This window comes from Hyperolius riggenbachi, chromosome 8 (assembly GCF_040937935.1).
Source record: "Hyperolius riggenbachi isolate aHypRig1 chromosome 8, aHypRig1.pri, whole genome shotgun sequence".
Taxonomy (NCBI): Eukaryota; Metazoa; Chordata; class Amphibia; order Anura; family Hyperoliidae; genus Hyperolius; species Hyperolius riggenbachi.
In genome coordinates, this window is record NC_090653.1 from 78,140,688 (window position 1) to 78,168,118 (window position 27,431).

Below are 27,431 nucleotides of genomic sequence, written 5' to 3' on the forward strand. Positions count from 1 at the left end.
GTATCTTCGTTTACATTCCAATATTGTTACATTGTGTGTAAACACAGTGTAGCAACTGAAAGGAGAGCTCTATGTAAAGCTCTCTCTGCTACATACACACACACACACACACGCACGCACGCACGCACGCACGCACGCACACACACACACACACACACACTTACTTCAGAACAGCTCATTAGAAGATTTTATTTTATTTTATTTTTTTTTTGGCTTTTAAAGGATGTTTATTTCCTGACATTCGTGTACAGGAAGTTGATACTGAGGCACAGTAAGAAGAAATGTCCAAGGGTTAAGGGGGCTGAGGAGAGGTCTGGAAAAAACCTGGAACTAAAGTCACCCCCCACCCAAATAGGACAATATATAATCCCTTTCCCCCGGCATCAGAGGTAAGGGGACTTGAGGAAGGGGCTGTGACAGGACTACTGAGATGCGGTGGCCTCTCTAACCAAGTCAGTTCACGGCATGTCTTCCATCAGCAGCAGAGGGGTAAAATTCAGTCCTGATGCCATCAGTGTAAATCTAGGCTTCTCCACAGCTTGGGACATGATTGGCTGTAATGACGTAAAACCGAATGAAAGGATTAGAGAATAGAGGTCATCATACCCCTAAACTCCCATTTGTGCATATCCCACCCCCAATGGCTCTGGCAGTGACAGGGTTACAGGGCACTTCACAATACATTCCATTCTGCAGCAGGACAGCAAGTGTGTGAAGATCCGTGAATGGGAAGACCTGATCAGGCCTTTTTGATCATTTCATCCTCGCACTAAAAATATTTCTCTTATATTTTTTAAGCACAAGACTACAATGGATAACTGCACAACCAAGAGTCTGGTCAAAAGTACTATTAGGACAAATATGTGATACCCTTCCAATGTCTTGATGCTGACGGTTGCAATTTGCACTATGTATTAAAATATTTACTTTTAAAATGGGAACGAGTCTTGGTAACTGAGTTGACATCACTTGCATCTCTGGAGACTAACAAGGTGTTGTAGTGACGCTTAAAGATACGCATAGCCTGAAAACGCTGAGGAGGAAAAAAAAATGGTATCCCTACGGCCTATCCTGTCACCATATTGCAGACGGAAGTCTTCCTTGTGAGGAACCAGAAACCCAGAAATGCCAAGTAAGCCCCCTGCAGCAGTGATTGGTTATACAGGATTCTGGGAGGCAGAGGAAAGGGGTGAAGGAGATCAGGAGATGATGGGACGAGTGAATCAGACACAGCAACAGGAGAATTAACAGGAAGCAGACATGTCAGCAGGCAACAGGCCCTTTCCACCCCCGTGTCTCTTGGGGCCCCATGGAGATGTCTTATGGGCAACAGGAGCACCAAAGCTCCGGAAATCCTCAGAGCTGGTCATATCAGGAGCCTTCTCATTGCCGCCTCCTGAGGCCCAGGGAGCATCACGCACCACAAATCCCTTTGATGGTTGGGGCTTGGACTCTTCCTGAGAGTGGGGCTTCATGTATGACTGCATCGCTTCATTCTCCACCACATCAGTCATAAATTCCTCTTCCATGTTCAGCAAATTATCAATGGCTTCATCCACATCCTCAGGCTTTCCCATCACAGTCACACAGTTGGGGTCTGGGGCTCCAGTCTGAGGGAAACGAATATCCACCTTAAATTCTTCCATGATCTTGCGTATACCTTTCCCTCTGGCTCCAATGATACGAGCATGGACACGATGGTCCAGCGTAATGTCCTCAGAAACCATTTGTTCCAGCTCACCAACGATCTGCATGATGGCCTCCTTAGCAGACTCTGTATTCTTCTCATAACCTGTGATAATAATCTGGTCCTGATTTTCATCATTCTTGTCTGGAAACTGGATGTTGACATCATGCTCTGTACGAATCTGACTGATAACCGCACCCTTGCGACCAATAATTTTAGGATGAAACTTGGGCTCCACAGTGATATTCAATTTAAAGCTACGTAAAGCCCTGTCCTCTTGCTCAGCCTGTTGACCTCAAATTCATCCATCATCTTTCGAATACCAGATCCTTTCTGCCCAATGATGTAGCGATGAAGATCATAGGGGACCTCCACTTCAATGCTGACAGGTACAAGAGCCTTTAATGCTTCATAGGCAGAATCACATCTCTCCTTGCGACCAGAGATCAATATGATGTCACACTTTTTAGGAGAACCAGGCTCGGGGGCAACTTTAGCTTCTGTCCCTTCTTTTCCATTCTCCTGGGCTGGTAGCTCAGCACCAGGTGCTCCCTGAGGGTTCTCCTCACGATCTGGAAATTTAATTTGCACTCCATGTTCTCTAGTAATCTGTTGAATTCTAGATCCTTTAGGTCCCATGATGGATCGATGGAATTTTTGAGGAATCATGCATTCAATGGTCACCTGAGCCTCCAAATCCTCAATGATGTCAAGAATCTTTTTCTTGGCAGCTTCAACACACTCCTTTGCGCCTTTCAGAGTAACACGATCACTCTGTATACCGGAGCGAGGGAAACTGACAGTCACACCACCATATTCCTCAGCTATCTCTCTCAGCACTTGTCCTCGCCGGATCACAAAGTGACGGTGGTGTTTAGGATCCACAGCCATGGAGTCTTCTACAACATTGTCCAAGCTTTTAATGAGACTCTCCAGTTCCTTTTGCGCGTCCTTCACTGCCTCCTCTGTGCCCACAATGGTGATAAGCTGCTGATCCTTATCCTCAGCAGTGGGGAAGATAATGCGGGCTCCTGTTTGGTCGCGTACTTTACGGATGTTCCCACCACCTTTACCAATCAGGAATTTATGGTACTCCGGTTTGGCTTTCAGTTCTGCAGTAAAGCTCTTGGCTTGCTTCTCCTCTGCCAGCTGCAGCAGCTGTTTCTTGGCTCTGTCTACATCCTGAGCCGGTCCTCGGATGGTTACAGTATCGCTGCCGGAGCCCTCGCTTGGGAAGTGGATATGGACACCTCCGCATTCTTCCATGATGGATCTTATGAAGCGTCCCTTAGCTCCAATAAGGGAGTTGTGTAGTTTTGATGGAATGCTGACCTCCAGTTCTGAGATGTTTGCCAGTTCTTTCTGAATGGCCAGAATGCGTTCACGTGCCGCCTCACAGTTTGTTTTCTTCCCGGTGATGACAATCATTTCTGAGTTGCTGTTTTCAGCCGGGAGGTCTATCTTAGTGTTACATTCTTCTCGAATCTTCTTAATATTGGCACCACCCTTTCCAATAATGTTCTTATGGAACTGCTTGAAGATTGGCACAGATAGAGAGTAGCTGTTCTCCACCATCTCTGTCACCATCTTCTGCAAATACTTTGTGCACTTTTCCACCTCATTCTTGGGCCCCCGCAGCTGCACAATGTCACTCTTATGAGTGGGATCTGGAAAGTTAATGATCACATCAGGGAACTTTTCCCGAATCTCCCTAATTCTTTCACCCTTTTGCCCGATTATCGTACGGTGGAACTTCTGATCAATGATCAGGTCCTTTGTGCGTTCATTTTCCATGCGTGATGCCAACTCCAGCAACTCTTTCTTAGCCTGCTGGACTCCTTGGGGGTCACCTTCAATTCTGATCGCATTGCTTTTTTCATTGTCTTGGGGAATACGCACTGATACCTTATATTGCTCCTTGATTCTGTTTATATTTGTTCCGCTTTTTCCAATGAGGTGCCTGTGAAACCGGTGGTCAATGCTTATTTCTGCAAAGTCCATTCGAGATATCAAATCAGTAACAAGAACTTCCATCTGTTGTTGAGCTAATTTTACATCTTCTGTTGGCCCCTCCAGGGAAATCTTGTCCTCCCCTTCTGTAAACTCAATGTGCACCTTTGGTATTTGCTGTGTGATCTTTGCCAAGTTTTGTCCTTTTTTGCCAATAATGAAACGATGCAGCCAGGAGGGAGCCAAGACTGTGGCCACTGTAAAGCTGTTAGCCTTAGCATATACTTCTGTCAGTGCCTGGCCCAGTTTCTCAGGTTCTCCTCGCAGGATGACTGTCTCTGAACTGCTATCACTTGGCGGTATTTCCACAGACACCCCAGTGCGCTCCAAGATCTCCTGCAAGCTATTGCCCTTTGGAACGATGACGTACTTGTGTTGCGATTTCCGTACTTCCACTGCAATGCTGGTGGTTTTCTTCTTCTTCTCTTCATAGATTTGCCGGATCTTTGTCACTGCCTGAGCCAACTGATCTTTCTCTCCAGTGCACACTATCTCAGTCTTGTTGACACTTGGTGGTGGGATATTTATTCTTGTTCCAGTTTCTTGCATGATTTCATTCACGGTCTTGTTGTAAGGTCCAGCAATGAATGGGTGGTAAGCCTTTTCAATCTCCAAGCGTTCCACTGCTCGTTTATCCTGCTCAGCTGAGATGAGCAGAATCTCATGCCGAGCTTTTTCAATGCCCTCTTTGGTGCCAGTGATCTTAATCTGGTTACTGGCATCAGGGCCGTGCAGAGGGTCCTTAAGTGGGGGGTGCTCAAATTTAAAAAAGGGGCCTGGCAATGCCTTCCCCCGCATGCCCCCCCTCCTCGTTTCTGGCTAGGGGGGTATTAACCTCCTGAGCGGTCTGGACGAGCTCAGCTCGTCCATCACCGCCGGAGGCTGCCGCTCAGGCCCTGCTGGGCCGATTTTTATCAAATAAAGTGCAGCACACGCAGCCGGCACTTTGCCAGCCACGTGTGCTGCCTGATCGCCGCCGCTCTGCGGCGATTCGCCGCGAGCAGCGGCGAAAGAGGGCCCCCCTAGCCGCCTGAGCCCTGCGCAGCCGGAACAAAAAGTTCCGGCCAGCGCTAAGGGCTGGATCGGAGGCGGCTGACGTCGGGACGTCGGCTGACGTCGATGACGTCACTCCGCTCGTCGCTATGGCGACGATATAAGCAAAACAAGGAAGGCCGCTCATTGCGGCCTTCCTTGTTTATTCTGGGCGCCGGAGGCGATCGGAAGATCGCCTCCGGAGCGCCCTCTAGTGGGCTTTCATGCAGCCAACTTTCAGTTGGCTGCATGAAATAGTTTTTTTTTTATTTAAAAAAAACCCTCCCGCAGCCACCCTGGCGATTTAATCAGAACGCCAGGGTGGTTAATTGTCATGCTGCTGAATGCAGATGATGGGTGCCATGTGGGTTCTGGGTGTAAGTACTGAGTGTCATGTGGGTTCTGGCTATAGTTGGGTATCGAGTGTCATGTGGGTGTTGATTGCAAGAACTTAGTGCCATGTAAGATCTGGGTGCATGTACTGGATGTCATGTGGGTGCTGGGTGCAGGTACCGGGTGGTGTGATATGGGTGCAAATACTTGGCGCCATGCCTGTACTGGGTGCTGGCTATGGGTGGGCTTTGGGCATCACATGGGTTTTGAATGCAGGTACTTTGGGTGCGGTTATGGGTTAAGTGGATACTTGGTGCAGATAGTGGGTACCATGTGGAAGCTGTGTGCAGGTGTGAGTACTGGGTGCAATTTTAGGCCTGGGTGCAGATACTTCGTGTCATGTGAGTGTGAGTACTGGGTGCCAGCTATGAGGGGAAGGGGTGGCTGATGGGAAAAGTAGAGGTCAGTGTGGGTGCTGCAGGAAGGGGCAGGGCCATGCAGAGGATCCTCAAGGGTGTGGTGCTCAAATTTGACATCGATAAATCGTGCTAAATTGTGTATGTAACACCCCCTCTCCATAAAGCATAAGGCAGTCTTATCCCAGCCCCCCCCCCCCCCCACACACACACACCTTTATAGCAGTATCAGGCAGACTGTGTGTCTCCTTTCAACTCTTTTGGTGCTACCACCCTCAAATCAGCAGTGATAGGTGCCCACTGTGGGTTAGAGTGGGCACAGTGGAGCCCACTGTGGAGGCACAGACTCATCTTTCATTACTGGGACCTCTGTCCCTCTTGATCAGCACCCAAGCCTCTTTTCAGGCAAAGAAGTGGTTACCAATATGCAGTGGTTGCTAAGCATTAGTAGAGTATAAAACTGCAGTATGTGCCAAGGTGCAGTGGGTGCCCAGATGCAGTGGATAGTAAGACGCAAAGGTTCACTTTGTGGTAAGTTGCAGTGGGTGCTGAGATGCCAATGTAAAGTCTGTGTCAAGCTGCTTTGGGTATCAAGGTCCAGTTTGTATTGGGTGTTTATTTGCAGTGGGTGCTATGCAGTATTGGGTGCTGAATGAGTAGCAGATGGTGATAAACAATAGTGGGTGCCATGTGAGTGCTAATTGGTACAGGGAGCCATTTGAGTGTTGGACATGAGCGAGTAGGGAGTGCCATGCGTGGTCTGGATGTGTGCCATGGGAGAGTACTGTGTCTCATATGGGTTCAGACCAAGGATGGGTACTGGGTGCTATTTGGGTGCTGGCCATGGATGGGTACTAGGTGCATATAATGACTTTGGAACTTGGTGACGTGTGAGTACTGTGCCATGTGGGTGTTGATTATGGGGGTATGTGGGTCTTAGGTGCAAATACTGAGTGCCAAGTGGGTACTGGGAGTGAGTACATGGTGACATATGGGTGATGGATGCTGGATAGTGGGGTATTTGTTGTCATGTGGGTGCTAAAGACAGATGCTGGGTGCCATGTGGGTTCTGGGTGCTGGCACAGGGTGTCATGTGGATTCTGGCTGTATGGGTGGGTATCAACCATCATGTGTTGATTGCAGGTACTCAGTCCCTTTTGAGTTCTGGGTGCAAGTACTGGATGTGATAGGTGAGTGCTTGGTGTTTGTACTGGCAGTGGCGTAGCTAAGCAGCTGTGGGCCCCCGATGCAAGTTTTACAATGGGGCCCCCCAAGCACTCTATACATAATTGGTACGGCGCACCAAAACCTGCCAATGGCAACTACAGCATCCGAGGTGCAAGAAGGGGATGGGGAAAAGCTTGTTAATGATTACCACTATTCAAAGTATCTATAGAAGTGATTATTGTGAACACAGGACCAATAGAGAGCTAATACTGTAGTTGAGGGAGGGCCCTTCGGGGCCCCTCTCGCCCAAGGGCCCCGATGCGGTTGCTACCTCTGCACCCCCTATTGCTACGCCCCTGTGTACTGGGCACCAAGTGTAGGCTTAGTGCAACTGGAACTACTGCAGATGAAACATGTGGGTGTTGGGTGCAGGTACTGGGTATCACATAGGTGCAAATACTTGGTGCCATGCCTGCACTGGGTGCCAGCTCTGGGTGGGTGTTGTGTGTCACGTGAGTTCTGAGTGCCGGTATATCGGGTGCTAGTACTGGTTATGTGAGTGGGTGCCATTTGGAGGCTGTGTGCAGGTGTGAGTAGTGAGTGACATGTCAGAGCTGGGTGCAAGTACTGTGCCATGTAGGTGTGAGTACTGGGTGCCAGCTATAGGGTGAAGGGGTGCAGGTATTGGGTGTCATGTGGCTGTTTGATGCAAGTACTAAGTGCAATATTGAGGCCAGATGTGAGTATTGGGTGCAGGGTGCTTGGTGCAAGTACTGGGTGCTTGCTATAGTGGGGGTTACTGGTTGAGTGTAATGTGGGTGCTGAATATTGGTGGGATTGCTGTGGGTGCAGGGGGTGGGAGCAGGGGCGTAGCAATAGACCCTGCAGCGCCTGCGCCCGCGGGGGGGGGGGGCGCCCCCCCCCCTGGGGCCCGCTCGGGGCGGTTTTTTGGGGGCTGGAGGAGTAGCAGCATGAGGGGAAAGCCTTGCCCACAGTCGGCGGGGAGAGGGGAAGTTCCCCCCTCTCCCTCACCTCGGGGCTCTCCCCTCTGCGCCCCCCTCCAGCTAGTGAATGTGTGTGGGCAGCGGGCAGCAGCGGCGGCGGGATACATACCTTCTTCCTTGCGTTCCATCGCCGCCTTCTCGCTCTAGCGGCTGACGTCACTTCCGCGAACGCAAGGAAGAAGGTATGTATCCCGCCGCCGCTGACGTCACTGCAGGGGGATTTTCAGGTGTCTGCTGCCCACATTACGATTTTCAGGTGTCTGCTGCCCATATTACGATTTTCTGGTCACTGCTACCCACATTGTGATTTTCAGGTGTCTGCTGCCCACATTATGATTTTCAGGTGTCTGCTGCCCACATTACGATTTTCTGGTCACTGCTGCCCACATTATGATTTTCAGGTGTCTGCTGCCCACATTACGATTTTCAGGTGTCTGCTGCCCATATTACGATTTTCTGGTGTCTGCTGCCCACATTACGATTTTCAGGTGTCTGCTGCCCACATTACGATTTTCAGGTGTCTGCTGCCCACTTTATGATTTTCTGGTGTCTGCTGCCCACATTACGATTTTCTGGTGACAGCTGCCTACATTGCGATTTTCAGGTGTCTGCTGCCCACATTGCGATTTTCTGGTGTCTGCTGCCCACATTACGATTTTCAGGTGTCTGCTGCCCACATTACGATTTTCAGGTGTCTGCTGCCCACATTACGATTTTCAGGTGTCTGCTGCCCACATTGCGATTTTCAGGTGTCTGCTGCCCACATTACGATTTTCAGGTGCCTGCTGCCCACATTACGATTTTCAGGTGTCTGCTGCCCACATTACGATTTTCAGGTGTCTGCTGCCCACATTACGATTTTCAGGTGTCTGCTGCCCACATTACGATTTTCAGGTGTCTGCTGCCCACATTACGATTTTCTGGTGTCTGCTGCCTACATTAGGATTTTCTGGTGACTGCTGCCCACATTGCGATTTTCTGGTGACTGTTGCCCACATTGCGATTTTCTGGTGACTGCTGCCCACATTGCGATTTTCTGGTGACTGCTGCCCACATAAGGATTTTCTGGTGTCTGCTGCCCACATTACGATTTTCAGGTGTCTGCTGCCCACATTACGATTTTCAGGTGTCTGTCTGCTGCCCACATTACGATTTTCAGGTGTCTGCTGCCCACATTACGATTTTCAGGTGTCTGCTGCCCACATTGCGATTTTCAGGTGTCTGCTGCCCACATTACGATTTTTAGGTGCCTGCTGCCCACATTACGATTTTCAGGTGTCTGCTGCCCACATTACGATTTTCAGGTGTCTGCTGCCCACATTACAATTTTCAGGTGTCTGCTGCCCACATTACGATTTTCAGGTGTCTGCTGCCCACATTACGATTTTCAGGTGTCTGCTGCCCACATTACGATTTTCAGGTGACTGCTGCCCACATTGCGATTTTCTGGTGACTGTTGCCCACATTGCGATTTTCTGGTGACTGCTGCCCACATTGCGATTTTCTGGTGACTGCTGCCCACATAAGGATTTTCTGGTGACTGCTGCCCACATTAGGATTTTCTGGTGTGTGCTGCCCACATTATGATATTCTGGTGACTGCTGCCCACATTAGGATTTTCTGGTGACTGCTGCCCACATTACGATATTCTGGTGACTGCTGCCCACATTAGGATTTTCTGGTGACTGATGCCCACATTGCGATTTTCTGGTGACTGCTGCCCACATGGCGATTTTCTGGTGACTGTTGCCCACATGGCGATTTTCTGGTGACTGCTGCCCACATTGCGATTTTCTGGTGAACTCTGCCCACATTACGATTTTCTGTCCCACATTACGATATTCTGGTGAACGCTGCCCACATTACAATTGTCTGGTGAATGCTGTCCACCACGTTACAATTTTCTGGTGACTGCTGCTCACGTTACGATTTTCTGGTGACTGGTGCCCACATTACGATTTTCTGGTGAACTCTGCCCACATTATGATTTTCTGGTGAACTCTGCCCACATTATGATTTTCTGGTGAACGCTGCCCACATTACGATTGTCTGGTGAATGCTGTCCACGTTACAATTTTCTGGTGACTGGTGCCCACATTACGATTTTCTGGTGAACTCTGCCCACATTATGATTTTCTAAAGGCCCACATTACGATTTTCTGGTGAACTCTGCCCACATTACGATTTTCTGGCCCACATTACGATTGTCTGGTAAAATGCTGCCCACTTTACAATTCATTTACAGTGAAACGCTGCCCCATTACGATTATTTGGCACCTATGGGGGGGGGGGGCATCCAAATATTCGCAGGGGGGCCCAGTGATTTCTAGTTACGCCCCTGGGTGGGAGGTCACTGTGGGTAATGCTATGAATGGCATAGTTGCTGCTAGGGGAGGTCGAGGTCAGTGTGGTTGATGGGGGAAGGATAGGTCACTGTGGGTGCTGGGGGGAGAAGTAACTGTGGGTGCTGTGGAAAGTAGAGGTCAGTATGGGTGCTGTAGGAAAGGGAGGTCACTGTGGGTCCTTTGGGGGAGATCACTGTGGGTCTCGGGAGGTAGAGGTCATTGTGGGTGCAGGGGGTGGGAGGTCACTATGGGTGCTGCTATGAATGGCATAGTTGCTGCTAAGGGAGGAGGCAGAGGTCAGTGTAGGTGCTGGGGGAAGGGTAGGCCACTGTGGGTGCTGGGAGAAGTCAGTGTGGTTACTGGAGGAAGGAGTGGATGCTAGGTGTTGGGAGAAGCCACTGTGGGCGCTGGCAATGGGAGAGGTCGCTGTAGGTGCTGCTTTTGGGATGGGAGGTCCCTGTGGGTGCTGCAGGGGACAGGAGGGTAGCCACTGGGGGAGGGAAAAATCACTGTGGGTGCTGGGGGAGGGATAGGTCAGTGTGGGTGCTTGGGTAGGCACGATCACTGCTGAAGCTGGGGAGGGAGAGGTCACTGTGGGTGCTAGGTGGAGGGAGAGGTAACTGTGGGTGCTGGGGGAGGGAGAGGTCACTATGGGTCCTAGGTGGATGGAGAGGTCACTGTGGGTGCTAGGGGAGGGAGTGGTCACTGTGGGTACTAGGTGGAGGGAGAGGTCACTATGGGTCCTAGGTGGAGGGAGAGATCACTGTGGGTGCTAGGTGGAGGGAGAGGTCACTGTGGGTGCTGGGGAGGGAGAGGTCACTATGGGTCCCAGGTGAAGGGAGAGGTCACTGTGGGTGCTAGGTGGAGGGAGAGGTCACTGTGGGTGCTAGGTGGAGGGAGAGGTCACTGTGGGTGCTGGGTAACAGAGAGGTCACTGTGGGTGCTAGGTGGAGGGAGAGGTCACTGTGGGTGCTAGGTGGAGGGAGAGGTCACTGTGGGTGCTAGGTGGAGGGAGAGGTCACTGTGGGTGCTAGGTGGAGGGAGAGGTCACTGTGGGTGCTGGGGAGGGAGAGGTCACTATGGGTCCCAGGTGGAGGGAGAGGTCACTGTGGGTACTGGGTAGGGAGAGGTCACTGTGGGTGCTAGGTGGAGGGAGAGGTCTCTCTGGGTGCTAGGTGGAGGGAGAGGTCACTGTGGGTGCTGGGGGAGGGAGAGGTCACTGTGGGTACTGGGTAGGGAGAGGTCAGTATGGGTCCTAGGTGGAGGGAGAGGTCACTGTGAGTGCTAGGGGAGGGAGTGGTCACTGGGTACTAGGTGGAGGGAGAGGTCACTATGGGTGCTGTGGGAGGTAGAGGTCAGTATGGGTCCTAGGTGGAGGGAGAGGTCAGTATGCCACACTAGGATTCCTGTCTGGGCCTCTTCACTTGAAAGTGTCCCGAGCGGGGGCGGGGCTTCCCGCGGGTGGGCGGGGCTTATCGCGGTCGGGGCGGAGCTTATTTTACGCAGCGAAAGGGGCCTTTTTTGAAGATTTTAAAAAGGGGGGTGCCTGGGCACCCAGAGCACCCCCCTGTGCACGTGCCTGACTGGCATCCTCGGGCCGGGGGACTTGAATCTTGGTAGCGGTTTTTAGTTCTAGGTCCTGCAACTTCTCTCCGTTCTTACCAATCACAAACCGGTGGTGTTCCTTGGGGATAGCGACTGAGGCTGAAGCCTGTGTTTGCAGCCGGGTCACAATCTCCTTTCTTGCCTTCATTACCGAATCGAGTTTTCCAGAAACCATGATGGACAAGCCTTGGTCTTTAGCCAGGGAAAGCTCCAGTTGAGCCCCATTCTTCTGCATGATGTCTAAGCAAATCTTCGCCTGCTCGCCCTCCCCAAACTGAGCCATGTCCTTGTACCTGCGTTCCTCCAGAGGGACATGGAACACCTGAGTGATAATGGAAGACTTGATAGGTCGGATCTTGCTCCATGCACCTGCAGGTTCAGAAGTGGTCTCGCTGCCAACTGCCTTTTCCGGGAGGGGTGGGAATGCATCTTTGTAAGTGGGAGGATCATTTTCTTCCTCTGATCCATTAGAAGATTTTAATATATAATAAAAAGCAGTTGGAATAAAATGCAATGGCAGCTTTCAGGGCAAGAGAAACTACAATTTGGAAACTTGTAATTTGTACACAGACAATATTAATTATGCACAAAAGTAAATATGATAACTGTATGAGTAATAACATGTAGGAAAACACATTTTTATTGAATGTTATGTCTGAGGTTCAGACCACTTTAAAGAGAACCAGAGGTGGGTTTTTAATAATCCTATTAGCACGCAGAGGCTGGGTCTGCATATAATGCCCAGCCTCAGTTGCTATACTGTCTCCCCCCAGGCCCCCGCTGCGCTCTGCTGTCCCCCATAAATCAAATTGCCGTGCTAGCGACATGCAGTGTGTCGGTAGCAGGCTGTTTACATCAATGCTGCATGTCGCTAGCACAGTGGTTTGATTTATGGGGGACAGCAGCAGCAGAGCGCAGGGGGGTCTGGGGGGAAGACAGCATAGAGGCTGGTGATTATATGCAGAACCAGCCTCTTTGTGCTAATAGGTTTATTAAAACCCACTTCGGCTTCTCTTTAAGGCCCCATTCACACCTAAAAGCGCAAAACGCCGGCGATTACCGCTGGTGTTTTGCGGGAGGGACTTTTCTGTGATTAATGCGGAAAAATCACTGGACACTGCAGCGTTTTGGGAGCGATTGCGATTAGCGGTGCTATGCATGCTAATCGTGATCGCGAATCGCCGGCAAAATGCTGCATGTTACGCGTTTGCGGTTAACGCTAACCGCAGATGCGACAGCGAGAGCACTGCCATAGGCTTACATGGGCTAGTGGTAGTGTTGGGCGAACATCTAGATGTTCGGGTTCGGGCCGAACAGGCCGAACATGGCCGCGATGTTCGGGTGTTCGACCCGAACTCCGAACATAATGGAAGTCAATGGGGACCCGAACTTTTGTGGTTTGTAAAGCCTCCTTACATGCTACATACCCCAAATTTACAGGGTATGTGCACCTTGGGAGTGGGTACAAGAGGAAAAAAAATTTAGCAAAAAGAGCTTATAGTTTTTGAGAAAATCGATTTTAAAGTTTCAAAGGGAAAACTGTCTTTTAAATGCGGGAAATGTCTGTTTTCTTTGCACAGGTAACATGCTTTTTGTCGGCATGCAGTCATAAATGTAATACATATAAGAGGTTCCAGGAAAAGGGACCGGTAATGCTAACCCAGCAGCAGCACACGTGATGGAACAGGAGGAGGGTGGCGCAGGAGGAGAAGGCCACGCTTTGAGACACAACAACCCAGGCCTTGCATGAGGACAAGAAGCGTGCGGATAGCATGCTTTGTACCACCATGCAGTCATAAATGTAATAAAGATGAGTGGTTCAATAAACAGGGACCACGCGGCAACGCTAACCCAGCAGCAGCACACGTGATGGAACAGGAGGAGGCGCAGGAGGAGAAGGCCACGCTTTGTGAGACACAACAACCCAGGCCTTGCATGAGGACAAAAAGCGTGCGGATAGCATGCTTTGTACCGCCATGTAGTCATAAATGTAATAAAGATAAGAGGTTCAATAAACAGGGACCACGCGGCAACGCTAACCCAGCAGCAGCAGCAGCAGCACACGTGATGGAACAGGAGGAGGCGCAGGAGGAGAAGGCCACGCTTTGTGAGACACAACAACCCAGGCCTTGCATGAGGACAAAAAGCGTGCGGATAGCATGCTTTGTACCGCCATGTAGTCATAAATGTAATAAAGATAAGAGGTTCAATAAACAGGGACCACGCGGCAACGCTAACCCAGCAGCAGCAGCAGCAGCAGCACACGTGATGGAACAGGAGGAGGCGCAGGAGGAGAAGGCCACGCTTTGTGAGACACAACAACCCAGGCCTTGCATGAGGACAAAAAGCGTGCGGATAGCATGCTTTGTACCGCCATGTAGTCATAAATGTAATAAAGATAAGAGGTTCAATAAACAGGGACCACGCGGCAACGGTAACCCAGCAGCAGCAGCAGCAGCAGCAGCACACGTGATGGAACAGGAGGAGGCGCAGGAGGAGAAGGCCACGCTTTGTGAGACACAACAACCCAGGCCTTGCATGAGGACAAAAAGCGTGCGGATAGCATGCTTTGTACCGCCATGTAGTCATAAATGTAATAAAGATAAGAGGTTCCATAAACAGGGACCGGCAACGGTAACCCAGCAGCAGCAGCAGCAGCAGCAGCACACGTGATGGAACAGGAGGAGGCGCAGGAGGAGAAGGCCACGCTTTGTGAGACACAACAACCCAGGCCTTGCATGAGGACAAAAAGCGTGCGGATAGCATGCTTTGTACCGCCATGTAGTCATAAATGTAATAAAGATAAGAGGTTCCATAAACAGGGACCGGCAACGGTAACCCAGCAGCAGCAGCAGCAGCACACGTGATGGAACAGGAGGAGGCGCAGGAGGAGAAGGCCACGCTTTGTGAGACACAACAACCCAGGCCTTGCATGAGGACAAAAAGCGTGCGGATATAGCAGCAATGCTTTTTGCCGCCATGCAGTCATAAATGTAATACAGATGAGAGGTTCAATAAACAGGGACCGGAAACGCTAAACCATCCCAGATGTTCATCGGTCATGTTACTTGGTTGGGGTCCAGGAGTGTTGCGTAGTCGTTTCCAATCCAGGATTGATTCATTTTAATTTGAGTCAGACGGTCTGCATTTTCTGTGGAGAGGCGGATACGCCGATCTGTGATGATGCCTCCGGCAGCACTGAAACAGCGTTCCGACATAACGCTGGCTGCCGGGCAAGCCAGCACCTCTATTGCGTACATTGCCAGTTCGTGCCAGGTGTCTAGCTTCATGCCCGGTTTCAGGTCCAGCGGTGCCAGCCACAAATCCGTCTGTTCCTTTATTCCCCTCCAAATTTCCTCCCCTGTGTGCTGCTTATCCCCAAGGCAGATCAGCTTCAGCAACGCTTGCTGACGCATGCCAACAGCTGTGCTGCACTGCTTCCACGATCCTACTGCTGCTGGTGCTGGGTTAGCATTTCCGGATGAGGTACAGCTTTGAGATGCGTTGGAGGAGAAGGAGTCAGAGAGGTAGGTGCTGCTGTTGTTATCCAGCTGTTTGCGGCGTGGGCAACACCCGCGCCGTAGCAGGTGAGGAATCGCTGCCAGGCTCCACAAGGTTCACCCAGTGCGCGGTAAGGGAGATGTATCGACCCTGGCCGAACGCACTCGTCCAGGTGTCAGTGGTGAGGTGAACCTTGCAGGCAACGGCATTCTTCAAGCTTCGGGTTATTTAGCTGACCACGTGCTCATGCAACTCAGGCACTGCAGAGCGCGCAAAGTGGTAGCGGCTGGGAACCACGTAACGTGGGATGGCCACTGACATCATGCCCTTGAAGCTGTTTGTCTCCACCACTCGATATGGCAGCATTTCGCAGGCCAGAAGCTTGGCTATGCTGGCTGGCTGTTACTGCCACGGCCCGGGGGTCATTTGCTGGCAATTTCCTCTTGTGCTCAAACATCTCAGAGACAGACAACTCAACCGTAGCGCTGCACACCGAAGGGCTGTTGGTTGTTGTGTTTGATGAACACTGGGAGACCTCAAGAGCACTAGTCCGGAAAGTGACAGTGTCAGCATCGTCTGATGTTTGTGAATGTTGTGAACCACGCAATGGCTGGGCTACTGCTGCTGCTGAGGCGGGTCTGGTGGTGAGTCTGGTGAACCCAAGGGAGGCAGTGTTGCTGGTGGTACCCTGTCCTGCCGCGTTTGCCCACAGAGTGGGATGTTTGGATAGAATGTGGCGGCTCATGCTGGTGGTGGAGAGGTTGTTAATACTTTTCCCCCTGCTCAGGCGGGTCTTGCACACCTTGCAAATCGCCATGGTAACATCCTCAGTGCAGTCTTCAAAGAAAGCCCAGACTTTAACTGGCTGAGGACTCGGACCTCGTGCGTGATGTGCTGGTGCTGCTTAACCCACTGCTGGACGCTTGAGAGGTCATCCAAGTAATTATCTGGTCCTGTTCTTTTGGATCTGTGAGGGTTGTTGTCCTGGACAACATGGGCAGTATTGAGTGGGTTTTCTTGGGTGCTCCCCTGTGGCCTGTACGTGAACCGTCAGGGGAAACACCTCTTCCCTTGCCCCTCCCTCTTTCACCGGATTTCTTCCTCATTTCACTTATCCTTAAAGTACACGCTGACTGGCAGCAGTACAGTGGCAGTACAGAAATGCTATACAGTGGTGGGTGAGCGGTGTACCACTATTGTCAGCAGTGACACAGAGCACAATGCTATACAGTGGCGGGTGAGCGGTGTACTACTGTTCCCAGCAGACACAGAGTGGAAGTAAACACAATGCTATATAGTGTGGCTGAGCCGTGTACACAGAGTGGCATTAAACACAATGCTATATAGTCTGCTATATAGTCACCCCGAACAGGGTGATGTTCTGCAGAACCCAAACAGTGGCAAACACTGTTCGCCCAACACTACTGGGAGGGAACGCAGATTTTAGTACCTAAACACACGATACAACATGTTTTCCGGGGTCGGACTCTGAGGCACATACAGATGGTCCCGATCATCATCCTCATCATACAACTCTTCTCCTGAGTCTGACCCACCCACCACCTCTGCCACCCCAACATCCCCAGACACAGACCCCTCATCGTCCTCAACATTAACTTGGGATGCTGGCCTGAGCCAGACCTCCTCCTCCACATCAGGCCCCATCATCTCCTCAATGGCAGCCCTCATTAATCGCTCTGGCGACGGACTGATGGACACAACGTTCTCCTCCGGGGAGGGCTGCTGCTGACCACTGGCTGCTGGGGTGGATGTTATAGCTTGCGTGGGGCGTTGGCTGTTGCTGTTGTTGGGAGTGCTGCTCACAGCGGAGGTCTCTGGGGAACTCATGTTGAGCTCATATAGTGGTTGACGGTGAGTGGAGTATTACTGATCCCAGCAATATACACACTGACTGGCAGAGTACGCAATGCTATATAGTGTGGCTGAGCGGTGTACACAGAGTGGCAGTAAACACAATGCTATATAGTCTGGCTGAGCGAGCGGTGTACTACTGTTCCCAGCAGAATCAGAGTGGCAGTAAACAATGGTATATAGTCTGGCTGAGCGGTGTACACAGAGTGTCAGTAAACAATGGTATATAGTCTGGCTGAGCGAGCGGTGTACTACTGTTCCCAGCAGAATCAGAGTGGCAGTAAACAATGGTATATAGTCTGGCTGAGCGAGCGGTGTACTACTGTTCCCAGCAGAATCAGAGTGGCAGTAAACAATGGTATATAGTCTGGCTGAGCGGTGTACACAGAGTGTCAGTAAACAATGGTATATAGTCTGGCTGAGCGAGCGGTGTACTACTGTTCCCAGCAGAATCAGAGTGGCAGTAAACAATGGTATATAGTCTGGCTGAGCGGTGTACACAGAGTGTCAGTAAACAATGGTATATAGTCTGGCTGAGCGGTGTACACACAATGCTATATAGTCTGCTATATAGTGTCAGTAAACAATGGTATATAGTCTGGCTGAGCGAGCGGTGTACTACTGTTCCCAGCAGAATCAGAGTGGCAGTAAACAATGGTATATAGTCTGGCTGAGCGGTGTACACAGAGTTTCAGTAAACAATGGTATATAGTCTGGCTGAGCGGTGTACACAGAGTGTCAGTAAACAATGGTAAATAGTCTGGCTGAGCGGTGTACACAGAGTGGCAGTAAACACAATGCTATATAGTCTGGCTGAGCGAGCGGTGTACTACTGTTCCCAGCAGAATCAGAGTGGCAGTAAACAATGGTATATAGTCTGGCTGAGCGGTGTACACAGAGTGTCAGTAAACAATGGTATATAGTCTGGCTGAGCGGTGTACACAGAGTGTCAGTAAACAATGGTATATAGTCTGGCTGAGCGGTGTACACAGAGTGGCAGTAAACACAATGCTATATACTCTGGCTGAGCGAGCGGTGTACTACTGTTCCCAGCAGACACAGAACAGTAAACAGAATGCTATATAGTGTGGCTGAGCGAGCGGTGTACCACTATTCCCAGCAGACACAGAACAGTAAACAGAATGCTATATAGTGTGGCTGAGCGAGCGGTGTACCACTATTCCCAGCAGACACAGAACAGTAAACAGAATGCTATATAGTGTGGCTGAGCGAGCGGTGTACCACTATTCCAAACAGACACAGAACAGTGAACAGAATGCTATATAGTGTGGCTGAGCGAGCGGTGTACCACTATTCCCAGCAGACACAGAGTGGCAGTAAACAGAATGCTATATAGTGTGGCTGAGCGAGGTACACAGAGTGGCAGTAAACAGAATGCTATATAGTGTGGCTGAGCAAGCGGTGTACTACTATTCCCAGCAGACACAGAGTGGCAGTAAACAGAATGCTATATAGTGTGGCTGAGCGAGGTACACAGAGTGGCAGTAAACAGAATGCTATATAGTGTGGCTGAGCAAGCGGTGTACTACTGTTCCCAGCAGTGACACAATGACAGGGGGGACCCTGGCTAGCGTGGCTGGAGCGCGAACTACCCTGCCTGCCTACCCAAAGCTAAACCCACAGACAAATGGCGGAGATATGACGTGGTTCGGGTATTTATTTACCCGAACCACGTGACCGTTCGGCCAATCAGAGCGCGTTCGGGTCCGAACCACGTGACCCGTTCGGCCAATCACAGCGCTAGCCGAACGTTCGGGGAACGTTCGGCCATGCGCTCTTAGTTCGGCCATGTGGCCGAACGGTTTGGCCGAGCACCGTCAGGTGTTCGGCCGAACTCGAACATCACCCGAACAGGGTGATGTTCTGCAGAACCCGAACAGTGGCGAACACTGTTCGCCCAACACTAGCTAGTGGTTTTTAAAAACCGATAGTGTTTTGCGCTGAGCGGGAATCTCGCGATTGCCGCTCAAGTGTGAATGGGGCCTAAGCCAGCTGTACCAAAAATGAACCAACTGGACCTCCCATATTTTAGTATTTTAAATTGGACCTGACTCTTGCAAAGGACAGAAGGAAAACATAGAGGAATGCACTCTGTATGTATGTAGAGAGTTTAGCCTCTCTAATCCCCCTTCATTTGTGTCTAATCAGAAGTTGTAATTAGATCTCTCCCCTGTGTCACATAACTGCCACGGCAGATAAGCTAATTTGAAAGCCCAGGCTGTTAACTATATGTCTGCTTCCATGAATCAGGAAGTAGAAACACTGCAGATTTATTTTTGGATTTGTATCAGCTGTAACAAATACATTTTGATTGTTTGAAGGCTATTATGCTGTTGTGTATTTTTTAGAGCAGAGTGGACATTCTGAGATCAGGTCTGCTTTAAGAGTTCTATTTTAACCTTGTACACACAGCCCGTTTTACCACTAGAGATGTAGCGAACGGTTCCAGGCGAACTTAGGGGGTTCGCGTTCGCCTGCATCAGGCGAACTTTTGCGGAAGTTCGATTCGCCCCATAATGCTCTATGAGGGTCAACTTTGACCCTCTGCATCACAGTCAGAAGGCACAGTGTAGCCATTCAGGCTACACTAAGCCCTGGAGCCCCCCTTATATAAGGCAGGCTGCGGCTGCCATTAGCCTCACTCGTGTGCCTGCTAGAGACAGAGTAGGGACTGCTGCTGCAGACTTGTTCTTCTAGGGACAGATTAGTTAGGCTCTTGGCTGCTTATCTTGCTCCTGGCTGATTGTTATTGCTTTTATAGCACCCCTCAATAGCTCTTTTCAGAGCTCATCCTGTACTTTTTTTTTTTCTGTGTGTCAAACTGACACTTTTGTTGCATGCACAGCCTTGCTAATTGATAGTGTGTGTGCCACTGCCAGCAGCCCAGCACATTCAGTGACTACCTGTGTGTGTGACAGGGAGCTGCACATTGTACTACCCAGTACTGCATTTACCCCAGTACCTGTTGTGTTTACTTAACCCACCTCATCACTGCATATACCTAGCTTTGTGTTGAGTGAACCCAGCTCACTGCATCTAACTACCTGTTGTGTTGAGTGAACCCACCTGGCCACCTCACTGCATCTAACTACCTGTTGTGTTGAGTGAGAACCCACCTCACTGCATCTTAAGTACCTTTACTGTTCAGTGAACCCAGCTCACTGCATCTAACTACCTGTTGTGTTGAGTGAGAACCCACCTCACTGCATCTTAAGTACCTTTACTGTTCAGTGAACCCAGCTCACTGCATCTAACTACCTGTTGTGTTGAGTGAGAACCCACCTCACTGCATCTTAAGTACCTTTTACTGTTCAGTGAACCCAGCTCCCTGCATCTAACTACCTGTTGTATTGAGTGAGAACCCACCTCACTGCATCTTAAGTACCTTTTACTTTTCAGTGGACCCAGCTCACTGCATCTTACTACCTGTTTGTTGAGTGAGAACCCACCTCACTGCATCTTAAGTACCTTTACTGTTCAGTGAACCCAGCTCACTGCATCTAACTACCTGTTGTGTTGAGTGAGAACCCACCTCACTGCATCTTAAGTACCTTTTACTATTCAGTGAACCCAGCTCACTGCATCTTACTACCTGTTGTATTGAGTGAGAACCCACCTCACTGCATCTTAAGTACCTTTACTGTTCAGTGAACCCAGCTCACTGCATCTAACTACCTGTTGTGTTGAGTGAGAACCCACCTCACTGCATCTTAAGTACCTTTACTGTTCAGTGAACCCAGCTCACTGCATCTAACTACTTGTTGTGTTGAGTGAGAACCCACCTCACTGCATATACCTAGCATCCCCCCGAGATGGACAAAATGGACAAACCAGGTAGAGGAAGAGGTAGAGGCAGACCCAGAGGAAGGCCACCAGGCACCGGCAGGTCTGTGGCTGTGCGAGGTGGTGTTGCTGTGATTTCGTGCAGACCTGGCCCAAAATACAGTGCTCAGAAGAAGGCACGTGCCATCACTTCCCAAAATCGTGAGGAGGTGCTTGAGTATTTAACACAGAACACCTCATCTCCCGCAGCCACCAGCGATACAACAAGCACCACATCTGCTGCATTTGACACTTCGTAGGAGTTATTTGGTGGTGGTGGTGAAATCACTGATTCCCAGCCACTACTGCAACAACAACAAGAAGGCGCAGGTACACCACCTTATACGTCTGAGTTAGGTGGCGATAGTATGGAGGAGGGGGATGATGAACCACCTGAAGTTGGTGCAGTTGAGGAGGTGTCGGAGGAAAGTGCAGCTGGCCAGGAGGATTATGATGACGATTATACGGATACCACATATGTTCCCGGTAGAGGAGATGACCAGGGGGACAGTTCAGAGGAGGAGTCAGAGAGGAGTAGGAGGAGACGACTCCATGATAGAAGCAGAGGGAGCTCGTCCTCAGAAACAGCTGGGGGCAGTGTCCGGCGCCATGTATCGCCAGCTATGGCCAGCCAGCCAACATGCCCTTCAACGTCAGCTGCTGATGCCACTGTAGCGCCATCACCCCAGGGGGGCTCAGCGGTTTGGACATTTTTTCACGTGTGTGTCTCAGATCGGAGCAAAGCCATCTGTTGTCTCTGCCAGCAAAAATTGAGCCGTGGAAAGGCCAACTCTCACGTAGGGACAAGTGCCTTACGAAGGCACCTGGAGAGAAGGCACAAACAGCTATGGCAAGAACACCTGAGGAAAAGCAGCACCCCTCAAAAGACAAGCCACCTTCCTTCTCCTCTTCCTCCTTCAGGTGTATCGTCTTCATCCACTTTCTCCCTTGCACCTTCACAGCCACCCTCCTCCACACCGCCTCTTCCCTTCAGCGGTTCCTTCTCCTCTGCCCACAGCAGTACCCAGCTCTCCGTGAAGGAAGTATTTGAGCGTAATAAGCAAATGTCTGCCAGTCACCCTCTTGCCCGGCGTCTGAAAGCTGGCGTGGCGGAACTATTAGCTCGCCAGCTAATACCATACAAGCTGGTGGAGTCGGAGGCTTTCCGTAAGTTTGTGGCCATTGGTACACCGCAGTGGAAGATACCAGGCCACAATTATTTTTCACAAAAGGCCATACCCAAACTGTACCGTGCAGTTGAGAGGCAAGTGGTGTCATCTCTGGTACACAGCGTTGGGTCAAGGTTCCACCTGACCACGGATGCCTGGTCTGCCAAGCACGGGCAGGGCCACTACATTACATACACAGCCCATTGGGTCAACCTGGTGACCGATGGCAGCAAGCAGGGAGTACGTGGCTGCGCAGAGGACCGACTTGTCACACCTCCACGGCTTGCAGGCAGGCCTCCTGCCACCTCCTCTCCACCTGCTACCACCACTTCGCTGTCGTCATCCTCCTCCTTGGCTGGTGCCGCGATCTCCTCTGCAGCTACACAGCCCCAGCACCCCAGGGCCTATGCTGCATGCCAGGTACGACAGTGGCACGCAGTGTTAGACATGTCTTGCCTGAAAGCGGAGAGTCACACTGGAGCAGCTCTCCTGGCTGCTCTTAACAAACAGGTGGAGCAATGGCTGACCTGCACAAGCTTGAGATCGGCAACGTGGTGTGTGACAACGGCAGCAATCTCATTGCTGCGTTGAATTTGGGAAAGCTGACACACATACCCTGCATGGCACATGTGCTGAATCTGGTCATGCAAAGATTTGTGTCCAAGTACCCAGGCTTAGAGGACGTCCTGAAGCAGGCCAGGAAGTTGTGTGGGCATTTCAGGCGCTCTTACAAGGCCATGGCACGCTTTACGGACATTCAGCGTAGAAACAACTTGCCGGTGAGACGCCTGATTTGCGATAGCCCGACTCGCTGGAATTCCACCCTGCTGATGTTCTCTCACCTGCTAGACCAGGAGAAAGCCGTCACCCAGTACCAGGATCATTACAGTACAAGGACACAATCTGGGAGGATGGAGATGTTGTGGCCCAACAACTGGACACTGATGCGAAATGCATGCAGGGTCATGGAGCCCTTTGAGGAGGTGACCAAACTGGTGAGTCGCGATGAGGGCACCATCAGCGACTTGATCCCCTACGCCTACTTCCTGGAGTGTGCCGTGCGTAGAGTGGTGGATACAGCTGTGGAGGAGCGTGAACGAGAAGAGTTACGGCAGCAGGAGTCGTGAGCCATTTACACCCGAACCCGATGTTCCCACAACACCTGCGGCAGCACAGAGGGGGGAGGAGGAGGAGGAAGAAGAGGAGTCGTGTGGGGAAGGAGAGGAGTCAGACTCTGATGATGGTGATGATGAGGAAGGTGTTTCTGTGGAGGAGGAAGAGGCGGCGGAAGAAGAACTACCGCGGCAGCCGTCACGGGGGGCTTATGCCCAGGGGGGCTCAGCAGTTTGGAAATGTGGCGGACCTGTTAACAAATCAACAGAAGGCGGAAAGGATGCAGCACTTGCAGAACAAGCTGTCGATGATGCGTTTAAGGGTGATGTGGCTGCACAACGCAATCAAGGTACCACTGGCAGTAACCCTCCTCCTCCCAAGTCCACACAGGCAAGGACAGGACGCTCCAGCGATCTCAGGGTGATGTCGGACATGCGGACATTCTTTAGTCCAACTCCTCGCCATAGTCCTTCCGGATCCACCCTCCACCAACGCCTGGACCGGCAGGTAGCCGACTACCTGGCCTTGAGTGTGGATGTAGACACTGCGAAAAGCGACGATGAACCCTTGGACTACTGGTTGCGCAGGCTTAACCTGTGGCCAGAGCTGTCCCAATTTGCCATACAACTTCTCTCTTGCCCTGCCGCATGCGTCCTGTCAGAAAGGACATTCAGTGCAGTTGGAGGCATAGTTACTGAGAAGAGAAGTCGCCTAAGTCACGACAGTGTTCAGTACCTGACCTTTATCAAAATGAATGAGGAATGGATCCCGGAGGGCTACTGCACGACCGAAGACTAAGTCAGTCCCCACACACAGCATATCTGCTTGCAGACCGCTTGCCTTCTCCGCCACCACCAACAGGGTCCAGGACTCTAGGCGGATTCCTGAATTTTTAAGGCCGCTGCTAGCAGCGGCCGCTACACTAATCTTTCTGGTGCGTGTACATGCCTGCCTAATTTTTCTGGCTGCACTGCGGGCAGCTGTAACAAAAAACAAAAGGCATGTACATGTACCCATCCCCCTTTGTGATCATTACCTTGCCGCGGTGAAGGGGCTTGCGTATCACAATGAAGCAATGACCACCGGCTATTTGAGTGTCTCGGGTGGGGGTGGCACACAAAAGATAATAAGGTCGTTGCTTCATTGTGGTCAGACCAAATTTGATCAGCTGGACAGTCACTGTTGTTCTATCATTGAGCTACCACAGCCCGGCGACCATGTGGGCTTGAAAAACGCCACGGCCTACACTCTGGCCACGGTGCGCACCAGTCCAGCACGGTCGTCACTACGCAAACAGCTGTTTGCGGTGCGTTACACAGTGAGTTTGGTGTGTCAGTGTGAAGCAGAACTCTAATTACACTCCCTGATTGATGTATACCCATGCAAGATGTTTGAAAGCACGTTAGGCCTGCAATTTAGCATTCAATGTGATTTCTGCCCTTAAAACGCTGCTTTGCGTCAAATCCAGATTTTTCCCCGGGACTTTGGGCATGTATCCCACTCCGCCATGCCCCCCTCCAGGTGTTAGACCCCTTGAAACATCTTTTCCATCACTTTTGTGGCCAGCATAATTTTTTCTATGTTTCAAAGTTCGCCTCCCCATTGAAGTCTATTGCGGTTCGTGAACTTTTACGCGAACCGAACCTTCCGTGAAGGTTCACGAACGGGGTTCGCGAACCGAAAATCGGAGGTTCGCGACATCTCTATTTACCACCTCCAAATAGTATGAGGGCCAACGGATTTTGAAAACTATGAATAGATTCCATAGGTTAGTTATCATACTAACACGCAGAAGTGTTAAAATTGTCCATTCAAATCGCGCAATAATGGCTTTCTTAATTGCCTCAAAGTCTGTTTCTTCTTCCTGGGGGAGACTCACGAACGCCTCCAGGGCCTTGCCTCTCAGCCCTGGTGTGAGATACCGTGCCCACTGCTCACGGGGCACCCCATACTGCCGACAAGTCCTTTCAAACCCCTGTAGAAAAGTGTCTATGCCAGAGTCCTTGTCCATAGCGGGGAACTTATCCAGGGGGATTCTGTGGACTCGCTCACCTTCGCGTTCTGCGGGTCCAGCAGACCGGTTCTGCAGCTGAAGTTTAGCCAGCTCCAGCTGGTGTTGCCGTTCAGCTCTTCCCTCCTCTGCCCGGAGTCTGTCCCTCTCGGCCTGGAGTTGCTGGGCAGCTTGTTCCCTCTGGGCTTGTCGTATTTCCCTCTCTGCTTGCCGATGTTCCAGAATCAGCTTTAGGCGCAGTTCGGGCTCAGCCGAACCTAGTAGCTGTAGGTCGGCTTCCAGAGATGTCATCTCCGTGTTCGGCAGATCATCCAGGACATCGTCTCCACTCGCATCCTGTGGCGGGAGCGATTCCTCCTCTGGCGTGTCGTGAGCTGCATCCGCTGACGTTGAAGCACAGGCTTGCTCTGCCTCATCATACTCCTCGAGGGCACGAACTAACTGCTCCTTAGTCTGGCCGCTCACCGTCTCGATGCCTTTGTGCTCACACAGGTTGAGTAGCATCTCTTTGTTTTGCCTTGCATAGCTGGATGCTTTCTAAACCATCGTGTTGCAAAAAAGAAAAAGAAAAAAGGGGGAAGGGAAAGCAAATACCAAGTGTGTATCTTTGAACAAAAAAAAAAGTATATAGATTCTGCATTGAGTAGACTTCTGTAGGCTAGTTGCTTCTAGCAAGTTTCCAGCCTTTAGTACTCAGAATAGCGAGCTAAACTGCGTACTAATGTACTAAACGATCCCACCACTGCCAGCCAATTATGTCAGGAACCGGCCCACGGCACGCCTGCGTATACGGTTCCCGACTGCGGGTTTGACCAGATTAAGCGGGGAACAGCCTTATTTAAGCTACAAACCAGGCTGGGACCCCTCAAACACTTCCCACTGCCACCACTAGCCGTTGCTAGACACGTCCACTCAGCTGTCGAGGGCTCAACGCGCACTCTGCGTTTTCGTATTTGGGTAAGCTTTGCGCTTAGGCCGAATACGGGAACGCCACGCACCCACACACACTGTACAGTTGTACAGTAACACAGCACAATCAGGCACTGATTTGTAATGCAAGTTACACTGTCGTGCAGCAAAACCACTAACAGTCGTTCCGAACGATACTGTTAGACTTCCCACTCGGCTGTCGAGCGCAGAAGTGCCTCATACACACAATGCAATTACAATCTCATACGGTAGTGTTGCTCAAGCGTACAATTAGGCATGAAACTTATACACGGTTACACTTCAGTCTCTTCTAGGCTATGAGTGTTAGTTTAGTACAGCAGAAGTCAGGCTTATTAACCTCTTGAGGACTGCAGGGCTAAACCCCCCTAGTGACCAGGCCATTTTCAGTAAAATTGGCCACTGCAGCTTTAAGGCCAAGCTGCAGGGCCGCACAACACTGCACACAAGTGATCCCCCCCCCTTTTCTCCCCACCAACAGAGCTCTCTGCTGGTGGGGTCTGATCGCTCCCCCCATGTTTGTTTTTTTCATAATAAATATTATTGTTTGTTTTTGTTTTAAAAAAAAATCCCTGTTTCTTTAAACCCTCTCCCTCCCCACAGCCAGCCAATTACGGCGATCGGCTGTCATAGGCTTCTGCCTATGAGAGCCGATCGCTCTCTTGTCCCCCAGGGGGACAGCCGTGTCGCACGGCTGTCCCCAGTGCAGCGCTGCTGCTGATCGCAGTGCTGCACAGTGTAAATAGACGGCGTGATCGCCGTCTAACAGTCTCCCAAGCGGCAATAGCCGCTCGGAGACTGAAGAGGGGGCGGAGCTCCGCCCTCCGAGCATGAGATGCGCGCGCAGCGTGCGCGTGATCTCATGCAAGTTACAGCCCCAGGACTTTACGCCAATCGGCGTTAGGCGGTCCTGGGGCTGCCGCCTCGGCCACGCCCATCGGCGTGACGCGGTCGGAAAGTGGTTAAATAATAATTTAATATTCCAGGGAAAAAAGTGGAACAATGCAGAACAGAATATATACAAAAGATTACAAAAAAACAAAATAAAAAGTTACAAAAAGTAAAAGTTACAAAAATACACACCAAGCAATTTGCTTACCAAAATACAGGGATCCAGATAGAAGAACCTTGGACTTTTGTGGACGGACACAATTCTGGTTAGACCAGGAGTCCACTAGCTTGGGCCAGGAGACCAGCCGCAGCTACCGTCAGGAGGGGACTGATTTGAGGTATCTGTTCCCTGGTTTTTATAATGAAATATTCGCCTCCAGACTGTAAGCCTGTGTGGACGGGGGGAACTAGATTTAATTACATCCTCAGTCATAATTGGATTTCCAGGCCTAGTCCCTACATAACGCGCGTCATATCCTTTCCT

The 27,431-nt window shown here is 50.8% G+C and overlaps 1 pseudogene; it reads right to left on the reverse strand.

Annotated features, from left to right (window-relative positions):
- Nucleotides 1-214: 214 nt before the first annotated feature.
- Nucleotides 215-27,380, reverse strand: LOC137527362 (vigilin pseudogene; annotated as a pseudogene).
- Nucleotides 27,381-27,431: the final 51 nt, after the last annotated feature.